Raw genomic sequence first — 4191 nt, 5'->3', positions numbered from 1 at the left:
TTGGCTAAAGCCAATTGGAAGTAAACTTTACTGTGATTTCTGAATGCCATTCAGGTTGTACTGTGCAGATCAGTCAGTTTGAGGTCCTCCTAGGTACATGCAAAGGCATGGACTCTGTGCCTACACAGTGTCAAACTGTCACAGTTTATACATAAAATTTAAATGTCACAAGTCTCAGGCAACAGCTGACCATGAGTTTCCAGGTCTTGGGCTCTAGTATCCATTTCTTGCCTGCTACATTTAATGAACCGAACACTGACTTCTCTTCAAGATCTGGAATGCCATCAGTGGGCTGTCATACTCAAAATCCTACAAGGAGGTCTTCAAAAGACAGATAGAAATGTTTTAATTTTCTCTGTTTAACATTCTACAAATGTTAAAGTTATTTCAAATCAAATGAGACCACTGAAGGTGCTCTGAATAAATGAGTGCTAAATAAGTGAGTGCTGAATAAATGAGGGAACCAGTGCAGCACCAGATTGCTAAGCCTTCAGCTAACAAGGATAACAGAAAAATATGGTTTATCCCTGTCACATACCTCTGTAACAGAGAAAAGGATGTGACATATAGTTATTAGTTTTTTACAGAATACCAAAGGAGAATTGGAAGTAAGGGCCCTAATCCAAGTGCCAAATGTAATCCTACATTACACTGTAACTCAAATCTCCATTCTATTTATATTGTACAAGATTGTCTGATGGAAAAAAAAGCTCTGGTAGTAGAGAGAAAAGGTAGTAGAGAGAAAAGTCACGGCAATGTTACTTAGCATAATCTCACTGTTTCTCTAACATTACCTTATGTCCACAAAAAAAGTAATTTCAAACCTAACTCGTCTTCTTGGGTTAATTTAATTCTAACAACAGAAGATCAAGATTTTTTGTCTTTTGCCACAAGTCTAGAAAAATATATTCAGACTGGCACTTATAGAGAAGATAGAGTGTGAAGAACATGTCTTTATATCTCTTCTCTTCACCTGAAAATGGGGATACCATGAAAGGGGCAGTTTCCCCAGATTTTCCCCAATTTTCAGACCTGTTTTTTCAATAAGAACTTTTTCTCATAATTCTGGACATGCTTGCTTGACCATGCCAAGTATTCTTCTCTGTTACAATATGTTTTTCACCCAGTTCCAAGGAGCTCATTATTTTCATATCTTTTTTTCTCACATAAAGATAATGTGGGACAGTTGGTTAGAAAAATGTCATAAATCTATCTGTTGGCTGTTAATTTAGAGGAGAATCAAAGATGAAGGTACATAACAAAACCCTGTAGGTACTTACAATCAGGTAAGACATNATCTAGACATGAGGAGCCAAAAATCAACCTGTGTAAAAACTGATGGGGATCAGCAGAAAGAGTAACTTGAGTTATAACACAAGAGAAACTCATTGGGGCCAATGCAACCTAATTTCCTTCTATTTGTATAGCTTTTTTTATCTGTGGATGATATTTTCCATACAAATTGGTGTTAACTTTGAGATGCACTTACTTTTCACAGTGAGCACAGGAAAAACTAGCTACTGGCAGTTTTGGTAACAGTACAAGGACACACAGATTAGAAGAATAATAAAAAATGCCATCACTCTAATGACACTGAATACAAAATGCTTCTACAGGCCAGAAGGGTTGGAAATAACTTTCTGGAAAGTTTCAGAAAATGCAGTCAATTTAACTTCATAAAGAACTAATGCATGTATCTACTTAGGCTTCATCTATATGAGTAAAATAAACATGATCAGGAATATTCTATGGCATGGGGGGCAACTGGCATGAAATAGTCAACTACCACACTAATAAACTTGTCTTTTCTCTAAAATAGGGTGCCTATATGCAAACTGCATATTGGAGCTTGGCTCCTAATGATTCCCTCAGTCTTCATTTAAAAACTGTCAGTACAGTTGAAAACCTCACCAAGACCTTTTCAATAATTCAGTAGAATAGGCAGTCAATATTTTGTACCCAGGAATATTTTCATGAAATTGTGTAACTTACTTGCACATATGCTTGCCCCACTAGAAAAAAGCCCTGAAATGGTCTTGGTGGCACAAACAACAAGGTGATTTTTTCTAATTCCTGGCACCATTTTGAAAATTTCTGGAGTAGGCTCAATGTTTAATGAAGCTTTCGTGTCTTTCTTCTGGTGTTATCCAGTTAGTTAGTTCCTGGAAAACAGTTTCTGACAACAGTCTCCTATGAATTGCTCATGCAGCCCACGATGGTCAAAGTAATGACTTACTGAGTGAGCTTTGTCAGTACAAGAGTAAATTTTTCCCAAGCATTAATCCTCACGGAAGTCTCTAAGTTCACATCATCTACAGATAGAAATAAACACTTAGAGAATTTCATTCCACAGAAAGGCAGATATTCAAAGATTAATGTGTCCCAGAAGTAGCACATCTAGAAGGTGACTGGCTTAAAAAACAGATGATATATATATCTAAAATTATGATGTAGATAACTAAAATTAAGTGACATCTGTCCCATTAAAACTATTTCTATAGGAGAGGAATTGCTGGGGAGAATGAGTGACAGCTTGTGATATCCATCTACCTGTCATTAAAGCTGACAGGCAGAAACTTTAGCCAAACCCAGAATTAAGGCTTGAAAGAGAAGAAAATGTTAGTAGCGCACAAGTACTCAAAGCTAGGCAATAAACCAAGGTATTTCACTTTGCACTCCACTAGGTGTGAAGAGTGACATCAGCTTACAGGCAACAGTGGTGATATATCCATATATACCTTATAGCTCTGTGTACACTACTGCAACCTGCTATTACCTGTAGAATTGCACTTCCAACAAAAGCAACAGCAACAACAAAACCAAAACCAATGGATGTTAGGGTTCTTCTATCTTCTTTTTATTCTTGCTCTGATCTCTCTTGGATCAGCAAGTTTTCAGACAATGCCAAGCTGTATGGTGTGGTCGAGAAACTGAAGGAAGCAATGCCATCCAGAGGGGCCTTGACAGTCTTGAGAGGTTGGCTCCTGCAAACCACATCAAATTCCAGAAGGCCAAGTGCAAGGAAGGTGGTGTACCTTGGCTGAGGCAATCCCAAGCACAAATACAGGATGGGCAGTGAATGGATTGAGAGCAACCCTGTGGAGAAGGACTTGGGGGTGTTAGTGGATTACTAACCAGACAGTGTGCACTTGCTGCCCAGAAAGCCAATTATATCCTAGGCTGCATGTAAAGAATTGTGACTAGCAAGCTGAAGAAGGACATTCTGCCCCTCCACTCTACTCTCATGAGAACCCACCAGGAGTACTGCGTTCGTCTCTGCAGCACCAAATGGAGGAAGGACGTGGACTTGTTGGAGTGAGTGCAGAGGAGGGCCACAAGGATGATGAGAGGGCTGGAGCACTTCTCCTTTGAAGACAGGCTGAGAGAGCTGGGGTTTAGCCTGAAGAAAACTCCAGAGTGACTTTGTTGCAGCCTTCAAGGGGTTCTACAGGAAACCTGGAGAGGGACTCCTGCTATTAGGAAGTGTAATAATAGGTCAAGTAGTAATAGTTTTATAATAAAAGACAGTAGAATGAGATTATATACAAGGAAGAAATGCTTCATTATTAGAGCGGGGAGGAACTGGAACAGGTTGCCCAGGGAAGTTGTGGATGCCTTGTCCCTGAAGATGTTTAAGGCCAGATTGGATGGGACTTTGGGTAACCTAACTTAGTTGAAAGTGGCCCTGCCTATGCCAGGAGGATTGGAACTAGATGATCTTTAAGGTTGTTTCCCACCCAGACCGTTATATGATTCTGTGATTATTTTGCATAGGTTTTCTTTAGATAGGGCTATGTATCAACTGTTCTCCATTGTCTCTGAAAAATGATTTGATTTAATAATTGGGTATGGAAAAGTTTATACCATTTAAGGAATTTGCTTCTTTATCAAAATGACTAACCTCTATAAATAACAAGATAACAAAAAAGAATTCAAGAGGCTGCATAGGCATAGTGATAGTTGCTATTATATGCTATCCTGCTTTCAGTATGTAATTACTCATGGAAAAGAGAACAGAGCAATATTCCACTGCTATATAGTAGTGGAAGAGCAAACAAAGAGATGTGTGATGATACCATGAAATGCAAGGTTAAACTAGTTCACCAGTTCTTTGCTGATTGTAAGTGAGATAGCCCAAAGCAGTAACATCTTGTCATTCAAACCTTAATTATTCACATTTTACTCTAAAAT

The sequence above is a fragment of the Numida meleagris genome, chromosome 1 (assembly GCF_002078875.1).
Source record: "Numida meleagris isolate 19003 breed g44 Domestic line chromosome 1, NumMel1.0, whole genome shotgun sequence".
NCBI lineage: Eukaryota > Metazoa > Chordata > Aves > Galliformes > Numididae > Numida > Numida meleagris.
This window is presented reverse-complemented; position numbering follows the sequence as displayed.